The sequence below is a fragment of the Salvelinus namaycush genome, chromosome 39, assembly GCF_016432855.1.
Source record: "Salvelinus namaycush isolate Seneca chromosome 39, SaNama_1.0, whole genome shotgun sequence".
NCBI classification, from domain to species: Eukaryota; Metazoa; Chordata; class Actinopteri; order Salmoniformes; family Salmonidae; genus Salvelinus; species Salvelinus namaycush.
This window is the reverse complement of record NC_052345.1, coordinates 18945416-18959646: the sequence shown is the minus strand read 5'-3', so window position 1 is coordinate 18959646 and position 14231 is coordinate 18945416.

Below are 14231 nucleotides of genomic sequence, written 5' to 3'. Positions count from 1 at the left end.
TGTCCTCTTGTCCTGTCGAAATAGCCGCTAACGTTAGCCATGTGCAGGAGAGGTGTCCAACTCCTGATAGCGCGTCACAAAGAAATCCCAGAAAATCGCAATAAACTGATATAAACTGCTATAAATCGGTTTAAATTAACTACCTTATGATGTCTTTAACAACTATAACGAATAAAAACATGACCGGAGATATAGAACTGCTAAAACGAAAGCTTTGCAGGACGCCATTGGAATGTCCCTCTTGCGTCAGGCGCACCGTTGAAAAGAACGGTACTTCCGTTCCACGGTCTTATATAAAGGCCCCAGATTGCGCAATCCACTCCATTCAAATTCTCCCCGCTTACTGACATCTAGAGGAAGACGTATGCAGTGCATGTAGCCCGATGGCTTACATGGGGACTTATAAACTGACCTCAGAACAGGGACCTCGATTTCTGAAATCTCACTCCCTGACAGGAAATGTGCTGCAGAATGAGTTCTGTTTCACTCAGAGAAATAATTCAAACGGTTTTAGAAACTAGAGAGTGTTTTCTATCCAATAGTAATAATAATATGCATATTGTACGAGCAAGAATTGAGTACGAGGCAGTTTAATTTGGGAACAAATTTTTACATGGTCGAAATGGCGCCCCCCTGGTGTCAAGAGGTTAAACTCTGATAGGCTACAATAATAAGCTAAAACACCCTAAAGAACTGTACTAATACAACAAAAAAGTGGATACCCCTGCAATACGCTCACGCGTGGGACACCTGTAGGTTTAGAACGAAACAATCCATTCCCCACGCGCAATCTACTATCAAAGGCGACTGACTGCAAGGTTGATTGTGCCGATGGTAAAGTTGTAGACTGCTTTATTAAGGAGTCTAAATCAAGTCAGACGTTGGAAAGAGGAAACATTTTTTGGAAAAAAAAATTTTTATTGAAAGGATCTTCGATACCCCAACCGATACCCCCACAGGACAACAGGTTGGCAGATTTCATTTTTGTTTTCTTTATCTTCATGCTTCCTTGAATTTATTTCATGATGCATCATACGGGGATGATTTCTGTATTTTCCTTCCTTCCTTTTACTGATTTTACTGAGTTACAGTTCATATAAGGAAATCAGTAAATTGAAATTAATAAATTAGGCCTTAATCTATTGATTTCACATGACTGGGAATACAGATATGATTCTGTTGGTCACTTTCTAATCGACCTGGCCCGGGTATCCTGGAAGGATTTTGACCTCATCCCGTCAGTAGAGGATGCCTGGTTATTCTTTAAAATGCCTTCCTCACCATCTTAAATAAGCATGCCCCATTCAAAAAAATTAGAACCAGGAACAGATATAGCCCTTGGTTCTCTCCAGACCTGACTGCCCTTGACCAGCACAAAAACATCCTGTGGCGTTCTGCATTAGCACCGAACAGCCCCCGTGATATGCAACTTTTCAGGGATGTTAGGAACCAATATACACAGGCAGTTAGGAAGGCTAAGACTAGCTTTTTCAAGCAAAAATATGCATCCTGTAGCACAAACTCAAAAAAGTTCTGGGACACTGTAAAGTCCATGGAGAATAAGAGCACCTCCTCCCAGCTGCCCACTGCACTGAGGCTAGGAAACACTGTCACCACCGATAAATCCACTATAATTGAGAATTTCAATAAGCGTTTTTCCAAGGCTGGCCATGCTTTCCACCTGGCTACCCCTACTCCGGTCAACAGCCCTGCATCCCCCACAGCCACTGGCCTAAGCCTCCCACATTTCTCCTTCACCCAAATCCAGATAGCTGATGTTCTGAAAGAGCTGCAAAATCTGGACCCCTACAAACCAGCCGGGCTAGACAATCTGGACCCTCTCTTTCTAAAATTATCTGCCGAAATTGTTGCAATACAGAGAAGAGCGTCGGCCCCTATTACTAGCCTGTTCAACCTCTCTTTCGTATCGTCTGAGATTCCCAAAGATTGGAAAGCTGCCCCGGTCATCCCCCTCTTCAAAGGGGGAGACACTCTAGACCCAAACCGCTACAGACCTATATCTATCCTACCCTGCCTTTCTAAGGTCTTCGAAAGCCAAGTTAACAAACAGATCACCGACCATTTCGAATCCCACCATACCTTCTCCACTATGCAATCTGCTTTCAGAGCTGGTCATGGGTGCACCTCAGCCACGCTCAAGGCCCTAAACTATATCATAACCACCATCAATAAGAGACATTACTGTGCAGCCGTATTCATTGACCTGGCCAAGGCTTTCGACTCCGTCAATCACCAGACTCAACAGCCTTGGTTTCTCAAATGATTGCCTCGCCTGGTTCACCAACTACTTCTCTGATAGAGTTCAGTGTGTCAAATCGGAGGGCCTGTTGTCCAGATCTCTGGCAGTCTCTGTGGGGGTGCCACAGGGTTCAAGTCTCGGGTCGACTCTCTTCTCTGTATACATCAATGATGTCGCTCTTGCTGCTGGTGATTCTCTGATCCACTTCTACGCAGACGACACCATTCTGTATACCTCTGGCACTTCTTTGGACACTGTGTTAACTAACCTCCAGACGAGCTTCAATGCCATACAACTCTCCTTCCGTGGCCTCCAACAGCTCTTAAGTGCAAGTAAAACTAAATGCATGCGCTTCAACCGATCGCTGCCTGCACCTGCCTGCCCGTCCAGCATCACTACACTCTGGACGGTTCCGACATAGAACGTGTGGACAACTACAAATACCTAGGTGTCTGGTTAGACTGTAAACTCTCCTTCCAGACTTACAGTAAGCATCGCCAATCCAAAATTAAATCTAGAATCGGCTTCCTATTTCGCAACAAAGCATCCTTCACTCATGCTGCCAAACTTACCCCTGTAAAACTGACCACCCTCCCGATCCTCGACGATGTCATTTACAAAATAGCCTCCAACACTCTACTCAACAAATTGGATGCAGTCTATAACAGTGCCATCCGTTTTGTCACCAAAGCCCCATATACTACCCACCACTGCGACCTGTACGCTCTCGTTGGCTGGCCCTCGCTTCATACTCGTCGCCAAACCCACTGGCTCCAGGTCATCTACAAGTCTCTGCTAGGTAAAGCCCCGCCTTAGCTCACTGGTCACCATAGCAGCACCCACCCTTGGCACGCGCTCCAGCAGGTTTATCTCACTGGTCACCCCCAAAGCCAATTCTTCCTTTGGCCGCCTTTCCTTCCAGTTCTCTGCTGCCAATGACTGGAACGAATTGCAAAAATCACTGAAGCTGGAGACTCATATCTCCGTCACTAGGTTTAAGCACCAGCTGTCAGAGCAGCTCACAGATCACTGCACCTGTACATAGCCCATCTGTAAATAGCCCATCCAACGACCTCATCCCCATACTGTATTTATTTATTTATCTTGCTCCTTTGCACCCCAGTATCTCTACTTGCACATCCATCTTCTGCACATCTACCATTCCAGTGTTTAATTACTATATTGTAATTACTTCGCCACCATTTCCTATTTATTGCCTTACCTCCCTTATCCTACCTCATTTGCACACACTGTATATATACTTTTTCTACTGTATTATTGACTGTATGTTTGTTTATTACATGTGTAACTCTGTGTTGTTGTATGTGTCAAACTGCTTTGCTTTATCTTGGCCAGGTCGCAGTTGTAAATGAGAACTTGTTCTCAACTAACCTACCTGGTTAAATAAAGATGAAATATATATATATATATATTTTTTAAATAACTTTAAAAAAGGTAGGGGAGTGGATCAGAAAACCAGCCAGTATCTGGTGTGACCATCATTTGCCTCATGTGACAGAGTTGATCAGGCTGTTGATTGTGGCCTGTGGAATGTTGTCCCACCCCTCTTGAATGGCTGTGCGAAGTTGCTGGATATCGGCGGGAACTGGAACACTCAATGGGTGACATGTCTGGTGAGTATGCAGGCCATGGCGGAACTGGGACATTTTCAGCTTCCAGGAATTGTGTACAGATCCTTGCGACATGGGGCCGTGCATTATCATGCTGAAACATGAGGTGATGGTGGCAGATGAATGGCTCGACAATGGACCTCAGGATCTCATCACGGTATCCCTGTGCGTTCAAATTTCCATCAATAAAATGCAGTTGTGTTTGTTGTCCATAGCTTATGCCTGCCCATACCATAACTCCACCATGGGGCTCTCTGTTCACAATGTTGACATCAGCAAACCACTCACCCACACGACACCATATACATGGTTTGCAGTTGTGAGGCCGGTTGGACAGACTGCCAATTTCTCTAAAACAACATTTGAGGCATTCAATTCTCTACCAACAGCTCTTGTGGACATTCCCGCAGTCAGCATGCCAATTGCATGCTCCCTCAAAACTTGAGACATCTGTGGCATTGTGTTGTGTGACAAAACAGCACATTTTAAAGTGCCCTTTTATTGTCCCCAGCACAAGATGCACCTGTGTAATGATCATGCTGTTTAATCAGTTTCTTTATATTTCACACCTGTCTTGTGGATGGATAATCTTGGCAAAGGAGAAATACTCAGTAACAGGGATGTAAACATGTTAGTGCACAACATTTTTGTGCGTATGGAACATTTCTAGGATATTTTATTTCAGCTCAGGGAACATGGGAACAACACTTTACATGTTGAGTTTATATTTTTGTTCAGTTTACGATATCTTCAGAGGTAGGTTCTGGCAGCCAAAACAGCCAAATACTCCATCTATACGTGAATCGATTTAAATTGTGATACGGTTCTAGAAACATAAAACCCTTTACTTTCATATCACATCTAAATGCAAAATATACAGTAACTGTATACTGTTTTAGCCGGCTTTATCACAGTTGAAGCCGATAGTATTTTTCAATAACAACACGTTTCTGGCAACCTTCTTCCGTTACACACAGGTGTTCAGCGCATGCTAGATAGCTAATTAGCACAGGTGGTACCTCTGTCTTCCGTCTGTCTTCCGTAATCACGCGCTGTAACATGGATATACAGTACGCCGTGTGGGATTACTAAGTCTAACCCTATAAAGGTGTGTATCAATGTATCCTTTTGTTTTTTTCATTTTTTTTTCTCGTAGATATGAAAGATAAGGTCCTTATGCTTCCAAAACCTTACTGCAAGCGATGCCTGTTAACAAAACTCCCCCGTACAGAAGAGGCCTTCGTCCAATGACTCTTATGTGTAATGAAATGGAACTGAGAGTCATGATCAAAGTCATGTAAGACAAGTGCGGACTATGAAAGCATTGCCTACTATTAGACCAAAGTGCTTTTCCTGTTATTCCATTTTGATTCCAACATGGCGCAGACAGAGATGGTCGCCTCGCTTTGCGTTCTTAGGAAACTATGCAGTATTATTTTTTTTTTAATGTATTTTTATTATTTCTTACACTGTTACCCCAGGAAATCTTAAGTCTTATTACATACAGCCGGGAAGAACTATTGGATATAAGAGCAACGTCAACTTACCAACATTACGACCAGGAATATGACTTTCCCGAAGCGGATCCTCTGTTTGGACCACCACTCAGGACAATGGATTGGATCCCATTAGGCGACCCAAAACAATGGCGCCGCCATATTATACTACTCGCCAATGTCCAGTCTCTGGGTTGCCTTCCAGAGAGACATCGGAGATTGTAACATTCTCTGTTTCACGGAAACATGGCTCACTCGGGATACATTATCAGAGTCAGTACAGCCACCTGGTTTCTTCACGCATCGTGCCGACAGAAACAAACATCTCTCTGGTAAGAAGAAGGGCGGGGGTGTATGCCTTACGATTAACGAGTCGTGGTGTGATCATAACAACATACAGGAACTCAAGTCCTTTTGTTCACCTGACCTAGAATTCCTTACAATCAAATGCCGACTGCATTATCTACCAAGATAATTCTCTTCGATTATAATCACAGTCGTGTACATCCCCCCCAAGCAGACACCTTGACGGCCCTGAAAGAACTTCATTGGGCTCCATGTTAACTTGAAACCACATATCCTGAGGCTGCATTTATTGTAGCTGGGGATTTTAACAAGGCTAATCTGAAAACAAGGCTCCCTAAATTTTATCAGCATATCGAATGCACGACCTGGGCTGGCAAAATTCTGGATCATTGTTACTCTAACTTCAGCGTCGCATACAAAGCCCTCCCTCGCCCTCCCTTCGGTAAATCTGACCAAGACTCCATTTTGTTGCTCCCAGCCTATAGACAGAAACTAAAACAGGAAACGCCCGTGCTCAGGTCTGTTCAACGCTGGTCCGACCAATCTGATTCCACGCTTCAAGATTGCTTTGATCACGTGGACTGGGATATGTTCCAGATAGCCTCAGACAACAACATGATTCGGTGAGCGAGTTTATTAGCAAGTGCATCGGTGATGTTGTACCCACGGTGACCGTTAAAAACCTTCCCCAACCAGAAACCGGGGATTCTAGAGGGAGCACCCCCCTATCCACATTGTCGGGACAGTAGTGGAGAAGGTGGAAAGTTTTAAGTTCCTCGGCGTACACATCACAGACAAACTGACATGGTCCATCCATACAGACAGTATGGTGAAGAAGGCACAACAGCGCCTCTTCAACCTCAGGAGGCTGAAGAAATTTGGCTTGTCACCGAAAACCCTCACAAACATTTACAGATGCACAATCGAGAGCATCCTGTCGGGCTGTATCACCGCCTGGTACGACAACTGCTCCGCCCACTACCGTAAGCCTCTCCAGAGGGTAGTGAGGTCTGCACAACGCATTACCGGGGGCAAACTACCTGCCCTCCAGAACACCTACACCACCCGATGTCACAGGAAGGCCAAAAAGATCATCAAGGACAACAACCACCCGAGCCACTGCCTGTTCACCCCGCTATCATCCAGAAGGCGAGGTTAGTACAGGTGCATCAAAGCTGGGACCGAGAGACTGAAAAATAGCTTTTATCTCAAGGCCATCAGACTGTTAAACAGCCATCACTAACATTGAGTGGCTGCTTCCAACATACTGACTCAAATCTCTAGCCACGTTAAAGAACAAATTCTTATTTACAATGACGGCCTACCCTGGCCAAACCCTAACCCGGATGACGCTGGGCCAACTGTGCGCCACCCTATGGGACTCCCAATCCCAGCTGGTTGTGAAACAGTCTGGAATCGAAACAGGATTTGTAGTGACGCCTCTAGCACTGAGATGCAGTGCCTTAGACCGCTGCACCACTCGGGAGCCCATAATGTAATAACAATGTTGTTAATCCATCTTTAGTTTTATCCTATCACAGCTATTAACTTCTTATGGCTGCAAGCCCGAGGTCGGTACACCTATGACAACATCCAGCTCAAAGTGCAGGGCGCGAAATTCAAAAAAATATTTTTTTTAAATATTTAACTTTCACACATTAACAAGTCCAATACAGCATATGAAAGGTACACATCTTGTGAATCAAGCCAACATGTCCGATTTTTAAAATGTTTTACAGGGAAGACAAAATATGTAAATCTATTAGCTAACCACGTTAGCAAAAGACACCACTTTTCTAACTCCATCAGTTTCTTACTCCATCAGGTGCTATCACAAATTCGACCAAATAAAGATATAAATAGCCACTAACCAAGAAAAAACTTCATCAGATGCCAGTCTGATAACATATTTATTGTATAGCATAGGTTTTGTTAGAAAAATGTGCATATTTCAGGTATAAATCATAGTTTGCCATTGCAGCCACCATCACAAATCTCACCAAAGCGACTAGAATTACTACAGAGAGCAACGTGTATTACCAATTTACTCATCATAAAACATTTCTTAAAAATACACAGCTCATAGCAATGGAAAGACACAGATCTTGTGAATTCAGACAACATTTCAGATTTTCTAAGTGTTTTACAGCGAAAACACAATACATCGTTATATTAGCATACCACATGTGCAAACGTTACCCGAGCATTGATTCAAGCCAAAGAGAGCGATAACGTTATCATCGCCAAAATATATTAATTTTTTCACTAACCTTCTCAGAATTCTTCCGATGACACTCCTGTAACATCATATTACAACATACATATAGAGTTTGTTCGAAAATGTGCATATTTAGCCACAAAAAAACGTGGTTATACAATGAGAATATTAGCAAAACTGGCCTGAAAATGTCGGGCGCCATCTTTGACAGTGATCTTGTCTAATTAATAACTATTCATAAACTTGACTAAAAAAATATAAGTTGGACAGCTATCGAAAGACAAATTAGTTCTTAATGCAATCGCTGAATTACATTTCTAAAATTATCCTTACTGTGCAATACAGGGTTCGCCAAGCGAAGCTATACCAAAAAAAATGGCGGAATATGCGTTTAACATTTTTCTACAGAACAACGATTTATCATCTTAAATATTTCTTACTATGAGCTGATCTTCCATCAGAATCTTGGGCAATGTATCCTTTCTCCGGTCTAATCGTCTTTTGGTCGAAAGATGTCCTCTTGTCCGTCGAAATGGCCACTAACGTTCGACCGGTACTGGAAACGTGCCCGGCGCTTCAAAGTGCATCACAAAGAAATGCCTCAAAATCGCACTAAACGGATATAAATTGCTATAAAACGGTTTAAATTAACTACCTTATGATGTTTTTAACACCTATAACGAGTAAAAACATGACCGGCGATATATAAGTGGCTAAACCAAAGCTTGGAAAGAGAGCCAGTCCGACGTCCATCGTGCGTCAGGCGCAGCAGGAAAAGAAAGCCACTTCCGCCTTGTGCTCTTTTATACAGGCCCTGATTGCGCAATCGACTCCATTCAAATTGTCACCTCTTACTGACATCTAGAGGAAGGCGTGGGCAGTGTTTGTATCCTCATAGCATTTACAGGGACCTTAAAACTGACCTGGGACCAGGGGCCAAGATTTCTGAAATCTCACTCCCTGTCAGGAAAAGTGCTGTAGAATGAGTTCTGTTTCACTCAGAGACATAATTCCAACGGTTATAGAAACTAGAGAGTGTTTTCTATCCAATAATAATAATAATATGCATATTGTACGAGCAAGAATTGAGTACGAGGCCGTTTGAAATGGGCACCTTTAATCAGAGCTACTCAATACTGCCCCTGCAGCCATAAAAAGTTAAACTCTAACGGTTTTAAAGTCACCATTGAGGCTAGAGTCTCATTCCCATCGATGCCTTGATCACAGCAATACAGCAACCAATACAATGTAAAACAAAAAAGCAATCAATACAAAAGACAACATTTATGAAAAACTGTTACAGTCCTCAGCTACCAGGTCCTCAATTAACGCTCTAAACCGCCCGAGCGGCACTAGAACATCTAATTGTAATGAGTTCTGCAAATTACATTAACTAATTCGGTGGAGACCCAAGGAACCTCAAGAGTTAACCAACCCTGTGAACGGGTTTGATAACTCGTGTTTTTATACTTCAACAACGAAGTTAGGTAAATCAGAAGCTAGTAGAGTTACAGTTGAAGTCGGAAGTTTACATACACTTAGGTTGGAGTCATTTAAAACTCGTTTTTCAACCACTCCACAAATGTCTTGTTAACAAAACTATAGTTTTGGCAAGTCGGTTAGGGCAACTAGTTTGTGCATTACACAAGTAATTTTTCCAACAATTGTTTACATATAGATTATTTCACTTAAAATTCACTCTATCACAACTACAGTGGGTCAGAAGTCTACATACACTAAGTTGACTGTGCCTTTAAACAGCTTGGAAAATTCCAGAAAATGATGTCATGGCTTTAGAAGCTTCTGATAGACTAATTGACATAATTTGAGTCAATTGCAGGTGTACCTGTGGATGTATTTCAAGGCTGAAGAACACCATCCAAACCGTGAAGCACAGGGGTGGCAGCATCATGTTGTGGGGGTGCTTTGCTACAGGAGGGACTGGTGCACTTCACAAAATAGATGGCTTCATGAGGCAGGAAAATTATGTGTATATTGAAGCAACATCTCAAGACATCAGTCAGGAAGTTAAAACCTGGTCGCAAATGGGTCTTCCAAATGGACAATGACCCCAAGCATACTTCCAAAGTTGTGGTAAAATGGCTTAAGGACAACAAAGTCAAGGTATTGGAGTGGCCATCACAAAGCCCTGACCTCAATCCCATAGAAAATATGCGGGCAGAACTGAAAAAGCATGTGTGAGCAAGGAGGCCTACAAAACCTGACTCAGTTACACCAGCTCTGTCAGGAGGAATGGGCCAAAATTCACCCAACTTATTGTAGGAAGCTTGTGGAAGGCTACCCGAAACGTTTGACCCAAGTTAAACCATTTAAAGGCAATGCTACCAAATACTAATTGAGTGTATGTAAATTCTTACCCACTAGGAATGTGATGAAAGAAATACAAGCTGAAATAAATCATTCTCTCTACTATCATTCTGACATTTCACATTCTTAAAATAAAGTGGTGATCCTAACTGACCTAAGACGGGGAATGTTTAATAGGATTAAATGTCAGCAATTGTGAAAAACTGAGTTTAAATGTATTTGGCTAAGGTGTATGTAAACTTCCGACTTCAACTGTATACTGTTTCTTGTGTGCTAAAAAAACAGTGGGCTGGAAGGCCTTCACCAATATATATATATTTTTTAACAATCATGGGGTGCCCATATTCATATCAATGCTTATGGGTGTGGGCACACAACTGGCCACCTCCGCAATTTGAACCCTGTCAAAGCTGTTCACCCTGCAGACACACTAGACTGTTCCTGATTTCTGTGATTCCTCAAATGGGTAAAGAAGAGGGGTCATTACTACAATTCTTCAAAACGTTCCAATTTTTTTTACACACGCAATATACGTAAGCCTGTATACGCTATATGCCATAATTCAGTAGAATGCAAACAGACTCCAGTCCACCTCAGGTCTTCAAGGATTATTTAGCCTGATATTGGAGCTTGCTGTAATGTCTGCAACAAACAGCAACAAACAGTACTAGTCTAGACCACGGTTAAATTAAGATTGTTTCTGTGGGGATATTACATTACTTGCTTCGTGAGTAGTTGTGACATGTTCTTTCTCCCACATATTGGTTCAACTGAAGAGGTTCCAAACCGCCTTGGACCTGTTTCAACTCTGCAGCGGTCCTCAGCTCTGTTTGTGTCTGTAGGTGTCCTTTCGGAAATCACATTACCCATTTAATCTCCTCCATCACCATACATTACAGATTACAGGACCACACACAGAAAGCTTTGAACCAAATGCGGCCGGTTGAATTGAATTTAGCCTGATCTGTTGGGGGTTCAGTGGGAGTTGAAGCAGGCGATCAACCTGTTTCAACTTATATTAGAGAGAAGAAAAATCGAGCTTATATTGAAGTGTTGTACATTAACCAGCTGTCACTTAGCATTTTAGGCGAAGTGTCGCTGCCACCTTAGCCATAAATCGACATATTTCACACACAGCATATGATTATAGTGGATTTTGCCTTAGAACTCAGTGACAACAGCAGTAATGTGCACATTTGATTGATTTCCAACATGTAAATACTCATTGTACATATTCATTATGGCCCTTAAAGCTCCACGTGTTTAAACAAAGTTTACTCACAAATATTCCATTGACATTGGTTGATTAAACTGAAATTGCAACCAACTTTCTATGGATTGTTTAAAAAAATAGCGATATTTTGGAGAGGATTTCATTTTTAAATAACCAAAAGTGAGAGGTTGTAATCTGAATAAAGGGAAAAAGCCATTCTTGAGCATGGGGTGAGACATTCATAGTTCGGATTTAAGTATAACTTTTGTATGACTGACGCCTTTAGTGAGAGGTATAATGCTTTACTATTTAATCCTTTCTGCCCTCCAAATTCATGTACATGATATAAATTGGCCCATTTAATTTTGTCTGTCTTGCTGTTCCAAATAAAATGGAATATTTTTTGCTCATATAATTTAAAAAACAGGTCGCTAGGTGTAGGTAAGACCATAAGCAAATAGGTAAACTAGGATATGACTAAAGAGTTAATCAGGGAAATTTTTACACAAATAGACAGGTATTTTCCTTTCTATGGTAGCAAGATCTTATCTATTTTTGCTAACTTTCTATTAACATGTATTGTAGTGAGATCATTTCTTTCTTTCGGGATATGTATACCGAGTATGTACACATCCCCGTCAGACCATTTTATTGGTAATCTACACGGTAATGTAATATATATATATTTTTTGATCCAATACATAATATAGTACAATTACCATAATTTGGTTGTAATCCAGAGAGGTTAGAAAAAGTAAATTCCAGTCGTACTTTATCTAAAGCCTTTTCAAAGTAAGCTATAAATACCAGACCTGGTTTCCCAGATCTTTCATAGTGTTCTATTGTTTTTAGTACTTGTCGTATATTATCTCCACTTTATCATCCATGTAAAAAACCTGTTTGATTAGGATGAATAATATTCGACAATACCTTTTTAATTCAATGCTCTATACATTTTGCAAAATTTTTTGCATTACAACTAGGGATGCACGATATATCGGTAAAAGCATATCGGAATCGGCCGATATTAGCTAAAATGCCAACTTTGGCATCGGCCCGATGTCTAGTTTAACGCCGATGTGCAAAACCAATTTCAAAGCTGACGTGCATACCTATATAACGTAGGTAGATGACGTAATGACTCCAGGAAAAATATAGCGCTACACATGCACACAGCATTCCTAACCTAGCCCACAATGGCTGCGGTTCAAACTCATAAAAGACACACCCTCATCCACTTACCCTCGCCGTATGCCCATCTTGGCGGGCGGTCCAAATGATTAGCCAAGCAAGGGAAGTTTGCAACGTAAGCCCCTCAGGCCTCGTTTTTAGTCGAGTTTGTAAGTGTACAATTATGTTCACTCCGGGGCCTGAAACTCCCCATAATTCAATTCGCGACAATTGTACATCCGCTTAGTAAAATCTGCCAAACCTTAAAAACAACATCAATGGAGAAGTCAACATACAAGTGTAAGTAAAAATGTATGTAATAAGTTTAGAAATTGTGCTATTAATGCACATGACGGCACAAACACAACTCGTAAAAGTAATGATGTTTTTGTTTGGTTAGCTTTTGGAAATTGTAAAAATAAAAAGAAGTTCCAGCTAACATTAGTTAGCAGATTAATTTGCTCGCTATCATACAGTAGGTGTATATTAATAATTATATAGTTAATATAAGTAGACATTCTATCATAATTGAATGTAGCGCACATAAAGCATCGGTGGCTGAAAACACAATCCTCGCGGGATGAACGAGTAACGAATTTCCGGGCAAGGGGCGGTCCATTTAAAAATCATTCCTTCCTCCCTCGCCAAGCAAGTGTATACTCGTCAGACGTCATGATACGTCATCAGAACTGTCCATTTCATTTGAGCGCTAAGGGGATAGGGTATGTCTTTTAAGTGTTTGGACTGCAGCCAATGTCTGCTGTGTGAATCGAGCAGTCGAGCAGTCATTTGAAAGAGTAAGAACATTTCAGCGAGACAACTCAAAGGCGAAATCCATTAATGCCAAGATAATAGTTTTCATTGCCCTCGACAATCAACCATTCTCTGTCGTGGATGATGTTGGCTTTCGCCGACTGGACGAGCACCGGTACACACTTCCGAGTAGCCGCTATTTTTCAGATGCTACCAGAGTTACACAGCATTCATGAGCTACTTTCTATGGGAGTCACTGCTATTAGCTTCACGACTCACATTTGGACCAGCGATGTCAGCCCCATGAGCATTATGAGTCTAGTGGGTGGACGAGGATTTTGTACTGAGGAAAGACGTATTAGATGCTCAAGAATGTGCTGGTTCTCATACCGCTGCTGCCATTTCAATGGCATTTGAGAACATGTTTGAAACTTGGAAACATGAACACTCCTAGCTCCATTTGAACAACTGACTCGAGAAATAAACTCAACTGCAGCAGACGTGATACCCTGTCATGGCATTGAAACGCCCGCTCAACAAAAATGCCAACACAGACCGTCGGGTTAACTTCTTATGGCTGGGGGCAGTATTGAGTAGCTTGGATGAATAAGGGGCCCAGAGTAAGCTGCCTGCTACTCAGGCCCAGTTGCTAATATATGCCTAGTATTAGTAGATTTGGATAGAAAATACTCTGAAGTTTCTAAAACTGTTTGAATGATGTTTGTGAGTATAACAGAACTCATATGGCAGGCAAAAACCTGAGAAAAAATCCAACCAGGAAGTGGGAAATCTGAGGTTTGTAGTTTTTCAAGTTATTGCCTATCGAATATACAGTGTCAAGTTGCACTTCCTAAGG